Here is a 23,584-nt window from a genome sequence, read left to right on the forward strand (position 1 = left end):
TGGATCATGAGCTGTGACTCTGGTGTAAGCTCATCCTGATGACCCTGGATCATAAACTGTGACTCTGGTGTAAGCTCATCCTAATTCACACCAACATTACTAATGAATGCAAATGTTCCTTCCGATGTATTCATGAATTCTGAGAGATGTTTACTGTTTGAAACTGACACCTAGGTAATTACTGACTGACTGGGTGTCAGTTCTACCTTGTGAGTCAGTCAAGAAGCATTGAGAAACGCGTGTGTAACAGTTACAGTGGGACTGTTCTCACATCAAAAGAGAAACAGTCATTCCTAGTATAAATGCCTTTCGCTAATTTCAAGACCAAATCAAGATCCATCAGGCAGCTCATGTTCTTCACATCCATCAATACAGAAATGCAAGCAACTGTTGAATGCTGTCAACTGGGCAATTTAATTATAACAGCTACTCCCCTGGAATTAATAAGCATTTCAAAATCATCTTCCTCTCTACCTCCCTCCATCTCTCTGTTAATATATATATATATATATATATATATATATATATATATATATATATATATTCTTTCAGCGTGATCCACTGTCACATTTAAAATGGAAAGAGGACCCAGATGAACAATGGAGGAGGCCAAGCAGAAAGAGTTGGAACTATCTTGCCTCCTTCGCTCCCTCTCTCCATTCTGATCTTGACATTGGAAATCACACTTAATTATGCACACAATACCAGTGGGAGCAAGGCTGTCTCTCTTCAGAAACAGGCCCATTTTCTGTCATTTACAGTCATATGAGAAATGACAGGCTGAGTGGGCTGTGTGTGTGTGTGTGTGTGTGTGTGTGTGTGTGTGTGTGTGTGTGTGTGTGTGTGTGTGTGTGTGTGTGTGCGGGACAGTGTGGGACAGTGATGGAAGCATCGCTCTGCTGAGTGGAAGAGTTCAATGTCACTCTTCTTTCATCCTGTTTGTGTGCTACCAGGACCTGGGATGACAGCCTCATGCAGTTCTCTCTGCGTCCTCATGCAGTCTGGAAACACGTCACCATGGAGGAGGCTTCACTCCGTCACGCTGTCATAGCGATGAGCGTCATCTCTTGACCGCTGTGACTGTTTTGAAACAGAAAACACAATCAGCTAGACATCAAACGTGAGGAAGCATGTCTGGAATCGTCTTGTAGCATCGCTATATGTGGGAGTGTCCTGAGAGCGTCTCCACCAGAAACTGCTACAAACATGATGAACACACCCCAACTCTGAACTAGTGACCCCAGGACCTGAGGTCATGCTACAGCTGTCACTAACAGTCGCTGTACACACAGCTGAATGAGCTCATTATCTCTGCCACTCTCTTATGTCTTTCTCTTTATCACTATATCTCTCCTCTCTCTATCACTCCTCCTCTCTGCCACTCTCTTACGTCTTTCTCTTTATCACTCTATCTCTCCTCTCTCTATCACTGCTCCTCTCTGCCACTCTGTCACTCCTTCTCTCTCTCCCAAGACACACTTCCAGTTACAGCTACAGTAAGTACCTAACACCAGCCCACCTCACTGTCTAATCTCCTAATTAACAGTTTGGCTACTTTCAGTCTGTCGTTAGTGTATTCCACCCCCCGCAGTTTCAGAACCTTAATTATGCAAGGAACAAACAGCGAAATTAGCCACGCTGGGGGAATGATCAGATGAAACTGAAGGGTTTACAGAGTGCCAGCCAATGGTGCAGCAAGGCTGTCTGCATCAGAGGAACCAGATCGAGAGGCTTTTGAGGAGCTTGAACTGTTCAGGAGAGTTTATCATTTTGGAGGGCTGAGATGAGATACATTTATACTTTCTGTATAATTCCATTATTCTGGTTCTGCGTAAATGTTCTGATCCATTTTATTCCTGTGCAAACTAGCACGACAAACGTTTACGAGTGATGTCTGTATTTTCTAAAAAAAAAAAAAAAACTTTTAAGCGCTTGAACTCCCAAACTTGAATCCCAAAACAAAACATCAAAGTAATAAGATCAGTGATCCTTGGAACTTCAGGTTTTACAGAAAACAAAATCTCTTTAAAGAGCCGACTGTATCGCCTCCCCAGAACTGTATACTGCAGCATGACTGGCTTGAGAGAAACAAGACTGTAATTGTTTTTTGTCAGCTGCAGTCCTCAGTGATCTCTCAGTTGAGTCGTACTGTTTACAAACCAGGGTTTCCTGCCGCTGGATCGCACATCCCTTCAGCAGAGCTGTGGTGTCGTGAGGCCGCCATGACTTCCTCTCCTCTTCTTCATGTCGTCCACGCATCCTCCTAAGCACAGGCTGTCTGCCGTACAACACCAGTTCCACGAGAACCTGAACTTAACCAGGACAGACCATGTTGTCACTGACACTCAGTCTGCATGGTGTTATCCAGGTCTGGGGAGAAGCCTGAAACTAAAGAGCCAGCAGCCGGTGATTCACCTTGGGAACTCCCTAGGGGGCGAGCCTACCACCTGAGAGCTGAAACATCACGACCGCATCACCATCACCCACTTAGCCTTAAGAACAGACACAGCCCACGAGGAGGGAGACAGATCGATAGAGCTGATGGACGGAGCTGGCTCCCTAGAGAGAGGAGGGAGAAGATGAGGAGGGAGAGAGAGAGACATAGGGAGGGAAAGAGAGAGAGAGGGAGAGAGAGAGAGACACAGAGAGAGAGAGAGAGAGAGAGAGAGAGAGAGAGAGACAGAGAGAGAGAGAGAGAGAGAGAGGTGGGGGTGAGAGGGGGAGGGAGGGAAGGGGGTAGAGAGGTACAGGTGGAGAGATAAAGAGAGAGGGGAGATGAAGGGGGAGGGATGGGGGAAAGATGATGGAGAGAAGGGGGGGGAGAAGAAGAGAGGGAGGGAGGCTGGGCTAGCTGTCTGGCTGCTGTAATGAGAGATCCTCTGAGCGATGGCAGATTCCTCCAGCAGGAGGCCAGGCACGTGGCCCTGCTCCCTCACCGCTGAGCAGCCAGTTTGGGCTGATGAGATTCAGCAGAGCCCCTGTCCTGGAAAGGGAGTGTTGCATTAGAGAAGCAGCTTCTCCCCATCACCGCCTCCGACAGCATCACCCTGAGCTGTCATCTTCAGCGCTGCTGAACAAGACACGGCCGCCATCTGAGGGGGTATATTTATTTTCGATAGATAATGTAGCATTGTAGAGAGAGACGACTGTGATTGTTTGAGAGTCAGGATGTTTATGCAAACACACGCAGTTGCAATGATACACTCACACTTCTATTTAGGCATCCAGAAACACACACACACAGGCGGTCTGTGAGGATGGCAGGAAGAGGGCAGCACCAGGGCTAGCTGTGTTGACTCTCACCAGCCCTGACTCAGTGAGGTGTAGCAGTGCTGATCCCTTTTGCACGATGTGTTGATGAACTCTTCTCCTGGTGGGTGACAACATTAGACACAGTGAGAACTCTCAACACACACACAGACACACACACACACACACACACATGAGCACGTACACACACAAGCATACACACTCACACACATGAGCACACACACACTACATTAACAGAAAATATATTCTTTAAATCATTCAATCTTTCTCTGAACATGACATGGCCCTGGGCCACGCAGTCTTTCAGGCCTTGTGGTGTACTTTATAATAACATCTGGGTGTGTCACACAGCCTCCATATACTCAGCCGCATCTGTGAAAATGAAGGCTGGACACTGAAGGAAATCTTCTTTAGTCTGATGGTTTAAAACAGAGGGAGGGAGGGAGGGAGGGAGGGAGGGAGGGAGGGAGGGAGGGAGGGAGGGAGGGAGGGAGGGAGGGAGGGAGGGAGGGAGGGAGGGAGGGAGGGAGGGAGGGAGGGAGGGAGGGAGGGAGGGAGGGAGGGAGGGAGGGAGGGAGGGAGGGAGGGAGGGAGGGAACAACAGGGACATCACAGATGGTGATAGAGGAGTCCTGTGGGGTAGATGAGCTCTCCTGAAGAGACAGACTCCTCCACCAGTCTGAGAAGGCGCCCTGCTGAGGGGAACACAGAGTGTTCTCACTAATAACGTCCAGCAAAGATAAGACAAACCAAACTGTCTTTTAGAACTTCAGAAAAGGAATTTGAACGGGTGAACAGCTAAATCAACATGGAGTATTAAGACTTCATTCCACATGGATAATCAAGGGGCCAGTCCTGCACTATCACTTAAGGTCAGAGATTAACATGCAGAGGTTCCACAATCCGTAAACAAGGTTGTACAACTGATTGACCTCGGTTTGACCTTGTTTTCAGCTGTATGTGGTGCATTCCTAGCATGCTTGCATGTCATTCCTCCCTCAGTCTTCATCTATTTATGGGATAACTATGATTTAGCCCCAGGCCAACTCATCCATGCAGTCATCGAGCATGTCTGTATCTCACAGGAAATGAGGAAATCACTTATCTATCCACAGAGATGAAGCTATGGCTGAGGCCTTATCTCCTGCTGCCACGCACTCTGGTCTGAACTCTGTCAGGAGAGCTGTCTCTCCACACACACACCACAACAAGCAGCTCAGCAGGGGGACGACTGTGTGTGTGTGTGTGTGTGTGTATCTCCAGGACATGTGTGTTATTATGAAATTGTCTCTATATTGGAAATCAGTTCTTGATCTATATCAAGGAAGTGGCATCATCAATCACACTGATCTCCCAAACACACATCAACTATTGAACAGTAACTTTGCTGAAACATGCTTGATTTCTTTGACTTTGCCCCCAACTGACTCCCTCTTATGCAACAACGGGAAGCAGTTGACTATAATAGCTTCATGTGGACAGTCTGTATAATCAGATCAGTTTCATCCTGATAAGAAGCACAACAAAAGTTTTCATGTCTTGTTAGTTTCCAAGTTGTTTTCACCACAACAATCATTTGATCATCCAGTTTAAAGCATCCTCTACCTCTTTCTCTAAACCATCAGAGTAATATGATCAATGACCCGGGGGACAGTGACTAACGGAAAACAACATCTTTTTAAAAGGCCTTCGTTGGCGTATGATTGGGTTGAGGAGACTGCTGCTAAAAGATGAGAGCAAAGTTCCTTTTGAACTCCGAGACCTTCTGCTTGTTGCCGTGCAGAATAAGACCTGGGAAACTACAGCTCCTTCTGAGAAGAAACATGCAGTCAGAGATTTACACAGAGATAACACGTCTGAGAAGATGAGACACGCAGTCAGAGATAACACTTCTGTTTTTTGTCTCGTAAATAAAAGAAGGGAGAGTGTATCCAACCAGCCAGAGGGCCAGTGGACACGCTGCCTCACACGCTGCCTCACACGCTGCCTCACACGCTGCCTCACACGCTGCCTCACACGCTGCCTCACACGCTGCCTCACACGCTGCCTCACCCAGCCGGGGGTTCAGACCACACCAGGGGTCAGGGGGGGTCACCAGGGGTCAGGGGGGGTCACCAGGGGTCAGGGGGGGTCACCAGGGGTCAGGGGGGGTCACCAGGGGTCACTTTGTTGTGTCTCTCCAGGAGGCTACTGGAGGAAGCGGTCTCTCTCTGAGGGCCAGGAAGAGGACTAGAGGAAGCGGCGTCGTGGGGAATCTGCCTTCACTGGGATCAGCAGCCCAGTGAACACAGCGCCCCCTGTGGGAGAAGGCAGGGTGCGAATTACAGTTTTGGGGGGGGGCTGACCCCCCCGATTAAGGCTCGGACCCCCCCAAAAGAGGTAAAAACCACAGGTCGGGGGGGGGGGGGGGGTCGATACAAACTACTTACTAACCTTGGCCGTTTGGTCATGCCTGGAAATATCAAAGTGAGGCTTGACCGAGCGATAGCGATGCTGACTTCCCGGCATGACCGAATGGTCGAGATTAGTAAGTTGTTTATTATATGGCATTTTTAGCTCTTTTTATTTTGTAAATGAAAATAAATGAAAGGCTAATTGTAGCTAGCTCTCAAGTCGTGGGAGTCAGGTGGCTGAACGGTGAGGGAGTCTGGCTAGTAATCAGAAGGTCGCCAGTTCGATTCCCAGCTGTGCCACATGACGTTGTGTCCTTGGGAAAGGCACTTCACCCTACTTGCCTCAGGGGGACTGTCCCTGTACTTACTGTAAGTTGCTCTGGATAAGAGCGTCTGCTAAATGTCAGTCTTCTCATGGTGTATTTCATTTTATGTCTAGCAACCAATTAGCGACCTTTGATAGAAAGCGGACAACATAGTTCTGCTAAAAGGGCTTTAATTCCAACACAAATAACAACTCTTATAGAAAGTTACAAATGTCTTTGTTGCTGTTGATGTCTTCAGTATGTCAGTATATGACAGTACTAGTCTTCGTCTAGTATCCGTATCAGACCGCAGATGACGTCAGAGGAGGGCAATAATAGGTACGTTCGACTTCATGCAGCGCCGGTGTCGCCTGCAGCCACCTGCAGCCCGGCTGACTTGAAGCAGCCAATGGCATTTTCAGCTTCAAGGCAGCCGACTGCAGCCGACTGCAGCCGACTGTCGGCGCCGCCGGCGCTGCATGAAGTCGAACGCGCCTAATATCGCTCATTTTGAAGCTGACGTCAGAGGGCAATACGGATCCGTATATACGCAATACGCAGCTGGCATGACTACCCATTAGCCAATCAGAACGCTCGTAGGCCTACTGTCGTTACCATATTATACATATATCGTTCTTACCTGTATTAGTAAATATTACAATATATTTATGGCAAAGAATATCACACTGTATTACACTGACTGCAATAGTCAAAATTCGCTATAACTCAATAAACAGAGACAGTGTGAGTGACAAGTGCCCGATACAACACAAGAAACACTGCGCGCGAGTGACCAGGCACTGTGTGCAATACAGAAACTGGTTGAATCACCTCAGTGTAGCTACGTAGCGGTACGTTCTGCGTCGTAAGAAAGTTCAAGAAAGGCAAGTTAGCTAGTTAGCTAATACAAAAAAGAAATACTAATATAATTTAGATCTATAATGTTTCTGTCACGATTGTATTTGTAATGGCAATTAGCTATAGAATATTCACAAGAATGTTAATGATAGAAACATGGTTAACCAACAACTTAAAAGTTAGCTAGAGCCGCTGCCCATGCACTCAAACTTACCACGACGTTGCCGGGAGCAACTGTTAATAGGCTACTGACACACCGTTGTCTATGACTGACCGTGTCTATGACTGACCGTTCTTAGCCACTGGTCATCCTGTGTATAAAACTAGCCACTGAGTTGACCCCCCCCCCCGATGGTAATTGTATAATTCGCACTCTGGGAGAATTCTTCCTTAAGGAAGTCATTTTCTTCTGTGTGTGTGGATGTGTGTATATGTGTGTGTGTGTGTGTGTGTGTGTGCGTGGATGTATTTTTTGGCTTTAATTGGCTCGGTCTCGTCACTGCTAGAGGGGTTTATATTGTGCTTTATCTATAAAACACTCAAGAAGTTGCTTACTTCTCGGTATAAGGACGAACACCATTACTGGGGGAAAAGACAGAGATTGTGGTTCATTATACTCACAGGATGTAATTAATTTCTGCATCCAGAAGCTGTATATCTGATTAGAAAAACTAAGGGATAAATATAAGAAAAAACCTTGAAGTTTACCTTTGTTGTTTTCTAGTATATCGTCACCCACACAAATGTTGCAAACATTTCTGCAATAGTCAGCCTACAGTCTATCTAGTAATTAATGATAAGGAGAGCATGCACACAAAAAGAATAATATTAAAACTACCCTGGGAGCCATGGCGACGGTGCCCCCCCATTGTGGTTGCCATGGCACTGGCAGATCCTTCCCCACATTTCTCCTCTGCGTTTTGCAGGGTTTTGTGCTTGCAGTCTTGATGGTCTTGTTATTACTCACACTCTGTAAGACATCCCCTCAGTGTGTCCCTTCAGGGCCACCGTACCATCTGCAGGCTGAGGCTGCAGGACGACCTGCTGGGTGTCACGTCACAGCTCAGGCTGCAGGAGAGGTGAGGCGGCAAGGTGAAAAATAACAACCTTATGGCCGACTGTTTTAGAGTGTCCTTTGCAGAGGTGTAATACACGGGAGGGAGGGAGGGAGGGAGGGAGAGGGGGGGAGAGGGAGGGAGGGAGGGAGGGAGGGAGGGAGGGAGGGAGGGAGGGAGGGAGGGAGGGAGGGAGGGAGGGAGGGAGGGAGGGAGGGAGGGAGGGAGGGAGGGGGAAAATCCAAGACAAAGTAGGTTCTTCTGTCAGGTGTGTCTGTGTGTCGACATTCAGACTGGACACACATGTCCACATGTACACAACTGCCGCACACTTCTGGACTATAAGCATAGATCCTGCTTTAGGGGCATACTGTAAAATATTTAGATCATAATAACATTTAAGTAGCTGCATGTTGGGACCTCATATTTGAATTGTGATCTTCCTCATGTTCTTATTCCACCATTACACCGTGCATCCTCCATAAAAGAGGTGGAAGGAGAACACATCCAGGCTTGGTCAATTGTGTTCATTTGTATTGAAACAATACTTGGCCTTGAAGGATGAAGTCAAATTTGTTCACAAGAACACAAGAATGAAATAAAATAAAACGTGGATGGATAAACAGCCTGATCATAGGAAGACTGATGTCTTTATAGTGTCCACAGGTGAGACAGGTCAGTTTCTCCAAGTTATTCACCAACTAGGAAGTTGGCTGAATAACGACGAGCAGTTAGCAGTCATTCTGAGGTGAATAACAAAGACAGAGTCTGTGAGGCGTCAGCAGACCACATCCTGTAAGACGCCATCTGATGAGTCTCCATCAAAGCCTATATTTGGTTTCCTTTAAATTAGCATTGTCACCCTTGACACTGAACATGGTCTCTAGGTTTGTGAAAGTGCTACCAGAAAACTGGGCTGCTAATAACACAATTATCATTATAATCTTCATCATCATTATCTTGGTGGTCTTCATCATCACCACCATATTTTTGGGTTAGGGGTAATCCTAACCCAAACCCATAAATCATAACCTGAAGTCACCAGTGGACAGGGCTGAATCCTGATTCCTGCTCCTGGGTGATTCCTCAGGTAATAAAAGAGATCTGTTTCTCTTAATCACCCCTGGCTGCGCCCTACATTTCCCAGACACAATTTTAACTAAGTCTTTCCTCTCAAATAACCTTGCCTCTCAGTTTGGTTTTCATATTTCAGCTGTTTGCTGACAATCTTACAGCCGATGAGGAATTTCCAAGTGGAGATTCGGTTCAGCTTCCTCACTGTGCCTGCGTTTGGAAGAATGTGATTCAGTATGTCTTTGCACCTGCAATCCATCTTCATTGGTCACAGCTGAGCTGAAGCTCGTGACTCCTGACAGGAGCGGGGCGTGGAGCAGGGCGGGGCTCCAGACTGATGGATGTCTCCATTGGCAGAGATTTTCTCTCAGGAAGAACAGAGAATGAACATCCACACCTCCTCCAGACTGAGCTGCTCTCAGGTCCATTAGGAACCCTGCTGAGATGCACCACAGTAACAGCACCCCCATCATTCAGCCTTTCACATTTCTTTGTCTATTTTATTCACCACAAGCATCGAGATTTTGAGTGGAAACAGCCAGATAACTGGTTTGATGGTTCAACGTAAGATAAAGAATGTTCTGGAAGATGATGTGTGTGCTTGAGAAATAATCCACCGACAGTGTAGGCTTCAAGCTGGTGGCCCGACACTGTAGGAAAAAAAAATAAACATCAATGACTGTGTCGATGATGGTTAAATATTGTTCATTTTTTGATACTATGTAGTTTGGTGTAGATTTCCTGACAAACATTTTACTTGTTGTGTATTGTGTATTGAATGATGTTCTTGCACCCAAAATATAAACGTGTATTTGCATGTTCTCTCTAGGATTAACAATCAACCAGATTCTAGTCCATCTGCCTACGTTTTTAATTTAATGTTTACACATCATCAGTCCAGCAACATTACTAATCAGGTGTCGAGGAGGTGTCAACATGCATAATCGCCATCCCCAGCCATATTAGAGGGCTGCAACAGTGGCTTTTAGCCAATGAGAGACCAGAGTCAGGCTGAAAGAAGCTTCCATATGGCCCGACAGGGTGGGCTCAGGCAGATGAGAAAACACTAAGCACATGGGATTAGTAATAAAGATATCACAAGGAGCGGACAGGAAATAAAGTGACTGTTTACAAAGGTCAGGCTGGTCCCGGCACACTTGTAAACGATAACATTGCAGAGCTCAAATACCAGCCGATATCTCCAATAAAAAGATAATAAAAGGTGACTTTGTTCAAATGTGAAGAGGTGGCCTTTTCAGAAAGCATCTCATCCAAACGCAGCAGGGCAAACGCAGCAGGGCAAACGCAGCAGGCCAAACGCAGCAGGCCAAACGCAGCAGGCCAAACGCAGCAGGCCAAACGCAGCAGGGCAAACGCAGCAGGGCAAACGCAGCAGGGCAAACGCAGCAGGGCAAACGCAGCAGGCCAAACGCAGCAGGGCAAACGCAGCAGGCCAAACGCAGCAGGCCAAACGCAGCAGGCCAAACGCAGCAGGCCAAACGCAGCAGGCCAAACGCAGCAGGGCAAACGCAGCAGGCCAAACGCAGCAGGCCAAACGCAGCAGGCCAAACGCAGCAGGGCAAACGCAGCAGGCCAAACGCAGCAGGCCAAACGCAGCAGGGCAAACGCAGCAGGCCAAACGCAGCAGGCCAAACGCAGCAGGCCAAACGCAGCAGGGCAAACGCAGCAGGCCAAACGCAGCAGGCCAAACGCAGCAGGGCAAACGCAGCAGGCCAAACGCAGCAGGCCAAACGCAGCAGGCCAAACGCAGCAGGCCAAACGCAGCAGGCCAAACGCAGCAGGGCAAACGCAGCAGGGCAAACGCAGCAGGGCAAACGCAGCAGGCCAAACGCAGCAGGCCAAACGCAGCAGGCCAAACGCAGCAGGCCAAACGCAGCAGGCCAAACGCAGCAGGCCAAACGCAGCAGGCCAAACGCAGCAGGGCAAACGCAGCAGGGCAAACGCAGCAGGCCAAACGCAGCAGGCCAAACGCAGCAGGCCAAACGCAGCAGGGCAAACGCAGCAGGCCAAACGCAGCAGGCCAAACGCAGCAGGCCAAACGCAGCAGGCCAAACGCAGCAGGCCAAACGCAGCAGGCCAAACGCAGCAGGCCAAACGCAGCAGGCCAAACGCAGCAGGCCAAACGCAGCAGGCCAAACGCAGCAGGCCAAACGCAGCAGGGCAAACGCAGCAGGCCAAACGCAGCAGGCCAAACGCAGCAGGCCAAACGCAGCAGGCCAAACGCAGCAGGCCAAACGCAGCAGGCCAAACGCAGCAGGGCAAACGCAGCAGGCCAAACGCAGCAGGCCAAACGCAGCAGGCCAAACGCAGCAGGCCAAACGCAGCAGGCCAAACGCAGCAGGCCAAACGCAGCAGGCCAAACGCAGCAGGCCAAACGCAGCAGGGCAAACGCAGCAGGCCAAACGCAGCAGGCCAAACGCAGCAGGGCAAACGCAGCAGGCCAAACGCAGCAGGCCAAACGCAGCAGGCCAAACGCAGCAGGCCAAACGCAGCAGGGCAAACGCAGCAGGCCAAACGCAGCAGGCCAAACGCAGCAGGCCAAACGCAGCAGGGCACGGCTGATTGTTCTGGTGATTTGATAGATTCACCAGTGCAGGGTCACGATTCATTTACTCTCTACATGTCATCACAGTGAACAATACAGAACAACAAACTATTATTATTTCCCCACAAGCCTGACCTGAAGTCTTCCACTGTGATACGTAGAGAGTCTGATGGGCTGGACTGGGCTGGGCTGGGCTGGGCTGGGCTGGGCTGGGCTGGGCGGAAAGAGAAGAAACACATTGTACTGTGTTCCTACTGTGTCTGACTACAAAAACATAGAAATGATGATGAAATGATGACCAAAGTGGAGAAGGGCAGCACAAATCACAAAAAAAGAACCTCCCATCTCTCCATCTCTCTCTCCCCATCCCTCCATCTCTCTCCCCCCATCCCTCCATCTCTTTCTCCCCATTCCTCCATCTCTCTCCCCCCATCCCTCCATCTCTCTCCCCCCATCCCTCCATCTCTTTCTCCCCATTCCTCCATCTCTCTCTCCCCATCCCTCCATCTCTCTCTCCCCATTCCTCCATCTCTCTCTCCCCATCCCTCCATCTCTCTCTCCCCATTCCTCCATCTCTCTCCCCATTCCTCCATCTCTCTCCCCATCCCTCCATCTCTCTCTCCCCATCCCTCCACCTCTCTCCCCATCCCTCCATCTCTCTCTCTCCATCCCTCCACCTCTCTCCCCATCCCTCTATCTCTCTCTCTCCATCCCCCATCTCTCTCTCCCCATCCCTCCATCTCTCTCTCTCCAACCCGTTCAGGACCTCCTCAGCTGTGGCAGTTGAAAGTCAGTTGAGTGAAACCGTCACTAATGCACCGACCTTTCACCCTCCGTTCCTGCTGTTCCAGGGAGAGATGCAGGAACACATCCCACTCTCCTCGCCCCAGGACAGAGCAACCGAATGAAACTCTAAAACGTCTCTTTTGGTGGGGAGCAGGACTGAATGTAGCTCTTTTTTTCTTTAAGTTTCCAGCAGTGGATCACTTTTGAGCTCCTTTGAGAGCAGTCCATTCTATAAAGTCTGCAGATAGAGGGCATTTTAGTGACACTCTTCAAAACAGAAATGTTATGAATATGAATGGGAATAAAGGTTAGCATGAAGAGGGAGTCAGGGAGAGGCAAGCCACCAGAGAGGACTGTGGGTAAAGGGGGCACTTACCTGGACTTACTTCCCTTGCTGAGTAAGTACTCTCTCCTGCTGAGGGTGGACTAACAACACTGTATAGTCAGTATCCTCAAGATGGTCGACTGGAAGAGGGGAGAGGAGAACACAGAAGCCTAAAACAGAGTAAAGCAACATAGTACAGTATAGAATAGTCCTCATCAAGTACTCATCAATGATGCAAAAAAAACTAAAAATGTTTTGAAATATTTTTGAACCTTTCAAGAAAAACTTGTTTTCACTCACACAGTGAAAATAGAGGAGAATAGTAAAAACTTAGTAAAGTAGAGCAGAGTTAAAGTCCTCCTCAAGTACTCAACAGTAATGCAAACCTTTTTAGCAAAAAAAAAAATCTACAAAAAAAAAATCTGAAGAAACATCTACTTAAGTCAACATTTACATCTCTGGCCAGTGGACAGTATTTAGAGGAGTGAGTTTAACGACTCCAATTCAGCACTGTTGGCTAAGTGTCTTCGCCTATGCTAAGCTAATGATCTGCTAACTGCACTCCTGCCCTGCAGCTGGTGACTGTGACAAAAGCAGTGTGGTGTGTCTAATGGATATACTCTACAGTCTTACCCTCTCGTCTGCTCTGGAAGGAACAGAACACACGGTACAGCGTGTGTTGCTACATGGAGTCAGGTGGCTGAGCGGTTAGGGAATCGGGCTAGTAATATGAAGGTTGCCAGTTCGATTTCCGGCCATGCCTAATGGCAGCACCAGGGTAATACCAGGGACAGCATCTGCTGGGTGGAGCCGCTGTGTGTGTGTCCGCCAGCAGACAGCTCACCACATCACTGTGTGTGTGTCCGCCAGCAGACAGCTCACCACATCACTGTGTGTGTGTCCGCCAGCAGACAGCTCACCACATCACTGGATGGATCCCCTGGACAGTGTGATAGGAACACTGCACAGACTAACAGTCCAGGTGCTTGTGAGAGATGTTTCCTCTGTGGGGCTTTAGGGATATATGGTTTAAAGATAACAGTGATTACAAACAGTCTCATTACACATTGTCACATTATCTACATGATGAAACTGTGTGTGCAGTAGATGTACAGTAGGGTGGCAGAACAAATGATTAGTCTCGTGCTTGTGCACCAGATTTTCAGAACTTGACGACTGATACGGTACAAGGTCACGCTCTGCTGGAGAGGTCACTGGAGGGCGCTCCACAGGGACTTTTGGAGAGAGAGAAGGAGAGAGGAGAGACAGGAGAGAGAAGGAGAAAGAGAGAAGGAGAAATAGAGAGTAGGATAGAGAGGAAGGTGGACCAAACGGAGAGACAAAGAAAAGGAGAAAGTTAAAAGGAGAGAGTGAAACAGCTGACTGGCTAGTTTTGTGTCGTGTTGCACAGTCAGAATCTTTCTGGCTAGCCACTGTAGGTGTTGTGTTGGCACCACCAGCGTGGTGTGTTCCGGCCTCCTGGCTGATGAGGCAGTGCTCCAGGAGGGCAGGTGGAGGGTTAGAGCTGGCCTAATCGCCTCTACCCTGGTAACAGAAACTCCTCTGGCGTAGAGGACGGCCTCTGAAGGCTTTCTACGCCTCAGAAGGAGGAACTGAGGCTCAAAATGCTCCTTTTGTCCCTTGGAGCTAATTGTGTGATGATGGTTTACGATCTTCGAAGTCCGAGACTTGTTTTAAGCACCGTGTCTAATCTATGACACTGATTGCAGGAGCACCATTATCTATATTATGTGTCCTATTTGTGTCATTCGATGGCTAGACTGGGAGACTGTCAGAGAGAAGTGGAAGAGCACAGAGGGGGAGGGGGAGGGGGGAGGGGGGAGGGGGGGTTGTGTCCTTCCCAGTAGTCCTCTGAGAGGTTCTTTCCTAAGTCAACAGCAGCCAGACCATCCACACTGCTATAACTCATCCTAAAATGCCTGACTTACAGGGCAGTTCTCCCACCCTCCTCCTCCCCTCCTCCCCTCCTCCTCTTCCCCTTCTTCCCCCCCCTCCCCTCCCCTCCTCCCCCACTCCTCCCTCCCCTCCTCCCCCCCTTCCCTCCTCCCTCCCTTCCTCCCCCCTCCTCCCTCCCTCCCCTCTTCCTCCCCTCCTCCCCCCTCCCATCCTCCCTCCCCTCCTCCCTCCCCTCCCATCCTCCCTCCCCTTCCCTCCTCCCCTCCTCCCTCCCCTCCCCTCCTTCCCTCCTCCCTCCCCTCCTCCCCCCCTTCCCATCCTCCCTCCCCTCCTCCCTCCCCTCCTCCCTCCCCTCCCATCCTCCCTCTCCTCCTCCCCCCTCCCATCCTCCCTCCCCTCCCCGCCCCTCCCCTCCCATCCTCCCTCCCCTCCCTCCCTCCCCTCCTCCTCCCCTCCCATCCTCCCTCCCCTCCCTCCCCTCCCCTCACCTCCCCCCCAGGCCGATGCAGTGATCTGTTCCACAGTGAGCTGATAAGTGTTGAGAGCTGGTCTCTGCGTCCTGAGGCCTTCTCTTCTGGTGAGTGTTGATGGCAACACAGGATGAGGCTTTCATCAGCTGTCTGCTTAGAGAACCCAGGGCTATCTTCTCTGAGCCGCGAGCCTCCTGCTCTCTCTTTCTCTCTCTTTTATACACACACACACACACACACATACAGGCATGGGGTAGGGATTATTGTGAGTGTTTCAGTGTGTGTGTGTATGTGTGGGAAATGATCAGCAAAACCCTTGAAGAAACATATGGTGCTCCAGTTTAACTAGCGATACCTCCCGCTCTGTCTCCGTCTGCTGACTGCCCCAGGGGGGTTGCAGGAGTAACATGATTGTCATGTGAAATATCTGGAGGGCTCTGATAAGGAGATGGTTGGTGGAGCCTGGAGGGGAGGGGGGGTGGATGTCCCCCCAGATCAGGAGAGACAAGAGGGAAGAGAGGCAGGATCAGAGGGGTGTCTCTCCTGAACTCTCCTCACTTATGATAACAATACAGAGGGCATGCCTTTCACTGCACTGAAACGCTGTAGAGGGTTAGGGTGTGTGTGTGTGTGTGTGAGTGTGTGTGAGTGTGTGTGAGTGTGTGTGTGTGTGTGTGTGTGAGTGTGTGTGTGTGGGAGTGTGTGTGTGTGTGTGTGTGGGAGTGTGTGTGTGTGTGTGAGTGTGTGTGTGTGTGTGTGAGTGTGTGTGTGTGTGTGTGTGTGTGTGTGTGTGAGTGTGAGTGTGTGTGTGTGTGTGTGTGTGTGTGTGTGAGTGTGTGTGTGTGGGAAGGAGGGGGAGGGTGTAATACAAAACGGACATGAGAAAGTGGGAAGGATTCATAATGGGTCACAATCATCTAAGGATTACAAAAATAAATCCTAAAGGGGTGAGTATGCAGAGTGCTGGTCAGACGGCTTTCAAGTCTCCTACTGATGTCTACGTAAGAACGGCCCCTCACCGAGGACAGTGGTCTCCCTAGGGGGGCTGCAACTCTCAGTTCACTGAAGCACAAAGAACCGTTTCACTGAGGGCCAAACAGGCCAGAAACAGCCTTCTGACTAGGATGAAAGGCAGAGGCATGGAGGAATGGAGGGAGGGCCAGAGGAGCGAGTGGGGATGAATAAGGAAAAGAGAGAGAGAGAGAGAAGGAGAGGGAGAGGGAGAGAGAGAGAGAGAGAGAGAGAGAGAGAGAGAGAGAGAGAGATAGAGAGAGAGAGAGAGAGAGAGAGAGAGAGAGAAGGAGAGGGAGAGGCAGAGGCAGAGGCAGAGGCAGAGGCAGAGGGAGAGGGAGAGGGAGAGGGAGAGGGAGAGGGAGAGGGAGAGGGAGAGGGAGAGGGAGAGGGAGAAAGGGAAGAGGAGGGAGAGAGCATCTCTCTCTCTCTTGTATCATCTGTCACTCCACTCAGAATGTTACCATGAGACAGCACTTAAAAGAACCACTGCCCGGCAACAGCTGAAGATAGGCTGACCTACATAGCATAAACATTCACACATCGTTTGAGCACATATTCTTTGTGCTGGCTATGTCCTTATTCAATCAACAATTCTCCCAATATGAGCCTCTTTCCAAGCAAGCCTGCCCCTTGAGGACCAGGGAGCAGATTCTGCCATGCGTCAACGCATCGTGACGCACTGACAAACCCATCTAGTGCATGTCAGAAATGGAAGAATGTGTTTAGGATTTGAATCAAAAGGCTTGAGCAACATAGTCTGGATTGTTCTGCAAAAGGTCTGACATTGTTCTGGAGTACCGCAAAGATCTTATTACTTATAATGTTGTTTTTATTGATTTTATATAAAGCACTTTGAGCTGCAATTCTTGAATGAAATGTGCTATAAAAGTCTTATTATTATTATTATCTGAACCAACAGGACACACAGAGCCGGCCGTGGACGGGTTAGCTGCAGGAGGTCAGACCTGAGGCTGGAGATATTCATCTGGGATCCGTACAGATACAAACACACCATGTTCTGCATGTGCTTTAACGGTAGCTGTAGCGGTTTAGCTGTGTAGCTTTAGCGGTTCAGCTGAATAACTGTAGCTGTGCAGCATTTCAGTTGTATAGCTGTCTAACAGGCAGAGGGGCAGCAAGGCACAGTGCCACCACCCCTGCTGGGTCTGTAAACGAGGCCAGATGGGTTTTGACACATCCAAACGTCCGCCTGCTCCTGCTCCAGTGTCAGGGAAAGTGAAGGGCTGTTTCTGTTTTTGATGCGGTTGGTCTCCATGGCTGCAGGTGACGGTCTATCCGTGATGCTCTCTTGGTTACGGCGTATCCAAGAGAAGCTACTGCAGCCTCAGCACCACTGAGCTTGTGATTCTCCCTGTCGCTAAATTAGACAAGCTTAATTGTGGATACAATTATGATATTCTGATCGAATTAAAGGAGGTCCTGGATATTCATTTAGTAAAAAAATGAAAATAAAGACAGACAGATAGAAGAAAAAGGGTTAGGGCACAGTAGTAAAGTACAGTACAGTACAGTACAATACAGTACAGTACAGTGCAGTGCAGTGCAGTGCAGTGCAGTGCAGTGCAGTGCAGTGCAGTGCAGTACAGTACAGTGCAGTGCAGTGCAGTGCAGTGCAGTGCAGTAAAGTACAGTACAGTACAGTACAGTGCAGTGCAATGCAGTACAGTACAGTACAGTACAGTAAAGTACAGTATAGTACAATACAGTACAGTGCAGTGCAGTGCAGTGCAGTGCAGTGCAGTGCAGTGCAGTGCAGTACAGCCGGGACCCTGGTGGGTTGCAGACCAGAAGGGGTCACTCTGCTTCTATGGTTCAACTGTTTCTGTCTCTGTAGACTCCTCTCTAAATATCAACAATCCACCATCTTTAAATACAACAGTCAGACCGTCAAACAGAGGGACAGTCCTGGTCACACGCAAACCCTGAGACACACACACACACACACACACAGACACACTCCAATCATCTCACTTCCGATTGCTCTTCACATGGCTGCACCTGATCCAGGACTCCTCTCTCTCTCTCCCCCTCCCTCCCTCCCTCCCTCCCTCTCTCCCTCTCTCTCAGGGCCGGTAGGGACCAAGGAGAACACTCTGATTTGTATTAATTTGCTGCTGATCTCTGGGGTGGAAGAGCATACATGCTCTTTTTCCCTTTCTCTTTTACTCTTTTATCTCTCTCTTTCACTCACTTCCCCCTCTATCTCCCCCCCCTCTCTCTTTCTCTTTCTCTCTCTCCCCCTCCCTCTCTCCTCAGTCGTGACCACACATACAGACAGAGAAACCATCCAATCAATCCGGCTCTCCCCAAAGGCTCGTCCAATCAGCCCAAACCCTGACATGGAAATGAATCACTCATACAGATGATGTCACAAAAGGAAGCAGAGTGAGACAAGCACCCACACCCTCGCTCACACCAACAGCATACACCCACACAAAGATAAACAAAGACACATTTGATATTAAAGTGAACCTGTCAGTGATTAGACTGCTGTCTAATCACTGAGCTGTAGACTGCAGCTACTTCCCTACCAACGCTGATCTTCAATAGAGTCTTTGATCTCAGAGCGGTCAGACCGTAAAGTGTTTTAACAGATTTAGTGGAAGACAGCCACAGACACACAGTCATTCCGCACATTATTGTGATACCATGCTGAGCCAGAGAGGGAAGGCTAAATGTGCTTAGAACAGCTTGGTAGTGTGGTGGGGGGAGGAGGAGGAGGGAGGAGGAGGAGGAGGGGGAGGGTGGAGGGGGAGGAGGAGGAGGAGGAGGAGGAGGAGGGGGAGGAGAAGGGGGAGGAGGGGGAGGAGGAGGGAGGAGGAGGGGGAGGGTGGAGGGAGGGGAGGAGGAGGAGAAGGGGGAGGGTGGGGGAGGAGAAGGGGGGAGGGTGGGGGAGGAGAAGGGGGGAGGGTGGGGGAGGAGAAGGGGGGAGGGTGGAGGGGAGGAGGAGGAGGGAGGGTGGAGGGGAGGAGGAGGAGGAGAAGGGGGAGGGTGGAGGGAGGGGAGGAGGAGGAGAGAGGGGAGGGTGGGGGAGGAGAAGGGGGGAGGGTGGAGGGGAGGAGGAGGAGGGAGGGTGGAGGGGAGGAGGAGGAGGAGAAGGGGGAGGGTGGAGGGAGGGGAGGAGGAGATAGGGGGAGGGTGGAGGGAGGAGAAAGGGGGAGGGTGGAGGGAGGGGAAGAGGAGGAGGAGAAGGGTGGAGGGTGGAGGGAGGGGAGGATTGATCTAAACTTTGAAGCTGCCTCAGATCTCCCCCCCCCCCCCCCATGGTATTTGCCCGTCTCAGTCTGGATATCGATCCTGCCCCAAATCCGTCTCTCACATGTTCTCTGAGGGAGGAGGCACCTCGGACACCCCTTGATGTTCAGATTCATCCGGTCCCTCGCTCAGCTGAAGGCATTATCAACTCAGCACCACCAGAGCAGCCTGGAGGCCGTCTGCTTCGCTCTCGACATAACTGAGATTACAGAGCCTGCGCCGGGGGGAGAAGTCAGGCCAGGAGGGAGATGAAAGCATGATTAGCTGCTGGGCTAAATGTGTCCGTGTCGGGGATTAGGCTTCTGACAGAGGCGCTACAAGAACGCCCTCAGACACCCACCCTGAGGGCGTGACCCGCCGTATCCCTGGCGACCTGCTGTATCCCTGGTGACCTGCTGTATCCCTGGTGACCAGCTGTATCCCTGGCGACCTTCACACTCCACCGTCTGAACCAGCGACTCACTCGACTGACCAGATACTTAAGAAGGTTTCAGAGACTTGCTGCAGTTACATGTTATTTATCCAGATTTGTGAGTGGGGAGCTCACAGGCCAGAGAGAGGGAGGCCAGTCTGCATGCTGCGCTGCTCTCTTCATACCAGCAAGACACATTTGATGTCAGCCAATGTAAAATAAGTGTCCTGTTCCTCTGCTCTCAGACCATCTATCGTTGAGAGGGCAGGGTGTTTTAAAGGACGCACCGGTCACACTGCGTTCACGAGGGGGCGGGCAGAGCACAGCTGGGAGATGTTAGTGCGGCTCTTCCTCACAAGAGAAAGTTCCCTGTCGGAGACTGACAGGGCTTGGCAAGGTGTCCATCCTCTCAGTAGCCAAGTTCATCTCAGCTTCCAGCTGGCCCAGATCTGTCCCCACGCCCACAAGGAGCAACATCTTTACCTCTTTGTTCTTCAAGCCTAATGCGTTTATTGCAAAGACATTAAACATATAATCATCTGTTAATTGCATATCAGATGTGAGACTGTCACATAAAGGACTGAATTATAGGTCATGTCTGGTGGCACATGGTGGAGATAAGCATCTTTCTGAGGTGAGTGTATCTGGCCCTTGGCAGGCTGAGGGGCCCCTGGCAGGGTAAGGGCCCCTAATGTCTGGGTGTCGTTAAATAGATTTCATTAGAACCCCGTCGACCAGGGAGGGACAGGATGACAGGCCGACCCAGGGAGCCAGCCCCCTGACTGACAGCTCTCCCTGACCAGCACCATGCTGCCTCTGGGGAGAGGGAGGACAAAGGCACACACACTCACACACACTCACACACACTCACACACACTCACACACACATACACACACACATGCAATCAAGCACACACTCACACACAATGCCTGAGTAGCAATTCCGTGGACTAGTCTTGTGAAGCCGCCTTCTGATGTCTAATCACTGCTCCCAGGGCAAGCCAAGTCAAATAAAACATCTTGAACCAGAAAAAGAGACAATGATGGCTACCGCTGGGATCGTATCGACAACGGATCAGCCGTCTCCAGCCTGCTGAGACAAACCCCCTCCCCAGGAGAGGGGAGGCGAGGTGGGGCTTCCTGTTGGAAAACCACCTGGATCAAGGTTGAGAGTGTGGAGCTGTGATGCTGCTCCCCCTCCAGACCCCCGGGTAACATGGGCTCTCCTGCTGCTGGAGAGGGAGGAACTAGACTAGAGCACACACACACACACACACACACACAGCTAGGGAACAAGAGATGCTAATGTGCTCATGGCTAGTGACCTGTTGTGTCTGCGTGGTTCAGTCTCTCCCCAGATGAGACGGGACGTCCAGGAGACAGGGTGAACCTGTGGGCTGTTTCCTGCACGGCTAACCCCCACACACTGCTCAGCTCAGGGTAAACATCACTTCACCACTGATGGACTAAATATGGAACATGGCGTTAGTTTTGACATCAGCTCTCATGCATCCTTGCTTGATGGTGTGATATGTTGAGGGCCTACCTTGCGTGACTTTAGTCACTGAATCTGCCTGGGCATCTACTGAATGATCTAGAAACAGGACAAAGATTTGGAGCAGTCTACAACTCTGAACACTATCCTCCCTCCCTCCCTCCTCCTCCTCCCTCTCAGTCACTCCCTCCACTTCTCCCTTCTCCCCCATCTCTCCCTCTATCACACTCCCTCCCTTTCTCTCTCCTCCTCTCCTGTAACCTTCCTCACTGCTTCAAGAGCACCCAAGCCCTCAGGTCCTGGGTTCTGTGCCTTAATCAGATGATTCCCTCTCAGCCGACAGAGAGAGAGACAGGGAGGGAGAGAGGAAATGTAGAGACAGGGAGGGAGAGAAAGGGAGGGAGAGAGAAAATGGGGAGAGAGACAGAGAAAGAAAGATATATGAGACCAAATTGCAAAATGTAATAATTTCTTCCATCTAGGGCATAATAGTGCCTTCAGTACATTTCCCCTTTCTCCTCTCTCTCTCTCTCTTGCATACCCGTTACACCCTCCCTTTCTCTCTCCCTCCCTTCCTCCCTCCATTTCTCTCTCCCTCCCACCCCTCCCTCTGTCAGAATCTCTGTGGGTCTTGTTTTTAGAAGGGAGGTGCCGGTGATGCCATATCAAAATACGACACAGTAGGACTGAGCCTTCCCCCTGCAGCTGTCTGAACGAGTTATCGTCTCCTGTCCCCTCCTCTCGTGTCCCCTCCTCTCCTGTCCCCTCCTCTCGTGTCCCCTCCTCTCGTGTCCCGTCTGAACAGTCACAAGTCTGCTAGCAGCCATTTCAAAGGCATTCCGAAATAGAGCCCACATTTAAAACCATCACCATTTATTCTTTCAGAGGTTCACTGAGTTGAAATGAGATGAGTCGCTGGCTAACTGAGGCCCTGCTTCACTCTCACACGAGGGATCACTAGATCCAACAGATAGAATGTTCATCAGCCAAACACAATTAAATCAGGATGACCCTGGCAGAGGTATGATTACACGCATACACTGTTATATTAAAGGGAATATTTGGAAACTGGCCCAAATATGAGCAATCATCTCCCAGCCTGTGTCTCAGATGGGACTGTTGCCCAGTGGAGGAACGTGCTAATCACCCTGCGGGGATGGACCGGGGTCCCCAGGACAGCAGCCACCAGCATCTCAGAAGAGGGCTGCTCATGTGACCGTGACCATGTGGCCAATCAGCTGCAGGCTCTTTGGCTGCCACCAGCAGTTTAGAGTTGGGAGGCTGGTCTGAGAAACAGCGACTGTTTATCATGAAGACACCAGGTCACAGGTTAGGGTTAGTCACTCATGTTTCCTCTGTACTGTGGATGTGTGTTCTGTTATTGTACAGAAATAGTCAATCAAATGTGATTTGTGTGGCCATTTTTGACAAGCAACTACATAGATGGCTTCCCATCCGTGCAAAGAACTGCACCTAAACTAACCTGAACCCCCAACGACAAGGAGAAAGAAGGGAAACCTTGAACATGAACACACTGGAAAAACCAGATCTCCCTGCGTGTGGATGCTAGTCAGCGTGTAAACAGGAGGCTGTGCCTGTCTGAGGGGGCTGTTGACCTGCAGGAGGCTGTGCCTGTCTGAGGGGGTGTTGACCTGTGGCGCTGGCCGACGCCGTTCTTTGTGAGGACAGAACAAAGAGGATCCCGCCAGGAGAGAAGCGCTCGGCTCCGCACGGTCAGCGGGCCTTTTTCACACCTCTGTCACCGTTGAAACGGGGCCGGCAGAGCAAGGGGGTATGAGGAGGGGGCGACGGGGTCTGTTTACGTCCTGACAGGACAGGTAGACAGAGAGAACACACTCCACTGTGTAATCACTCAGTCACGCACAGCCTCGTCATCGCTTGGTGGAGGGCTCTCTAGAACAACCATGCCCGCGTAGTCAGGATCACAAGATTATTTACCTCAACTTTTTTTTCTCATGACAGATGATTACACCTGCCATTCATTCACACCTTTCAATTGCTATTCATCTGGTTTATCGGGCACATCTCATCCCCACAACGCTCTGCCTTTGTGGACTGAATTACAGCCATTGTCTGCACAATCCCCCAATAGGCACTATCATGATCTCTCATCACTTTGGCTTTCTGAGCACAAAGAAATTAATTTCGATTCGTTTATTAGGGTAGAGCCGGGTACAGCCATTACCTGCCCCCTTTGTTGTAGCTGCGAGCCTGGAAGAGTGTTTACGCGCACAGTAAACATGTTAACACAATAACCACACAGAGACTAACAGGGGCCCTTGATTAGAAACTTTCTGTTGGTAAAAAAACAAGTGTTGGGCAGATAAGCAGAATGTTCCAGATACAA

The 23,584-nt window shown here is 50.1% G+C and overlaps 1 long non-coding RNA gene across 1 annotated transcript; it reads right to left on the reverse strand.

Annotated features, from left to right (window-relative positions):
• Positions 1-470: 470 nt before the first annotated feature.
• On the reverse strand, positions 471-2,600 carry LOC146268668 (uncharacterized). The gene is made up of 3 exons (XR_014724649.1): positions 2,416-2,600; positions 2,161-2,307; positions 471-1,080 (listed from the first exon to the last, which is right to left on the reverse strand). It is a non-coding gene; the product is annotated as an uncharacterized LOC146268668 (long non-coding RNA).
• Positions 2,601-23,584: the final 20,984 nt, after the last annotated feature.

This window comes from Hypomesus nipponensis, chromosome 11 (assembly GCF_054491055.1).
Source record: "Hypomesus nipponensis isolate SF chromosome 11, ASM5449105v1, whole genome shotgun sequence".
Classification (NCBI taxonomy): domain Eukaryota; kingdom Metazoa; phylum Chordata; class Actinopteri; order Osmeriformes; family Osmeridae; genus Hypomesus; species Hypomesus nipponensis.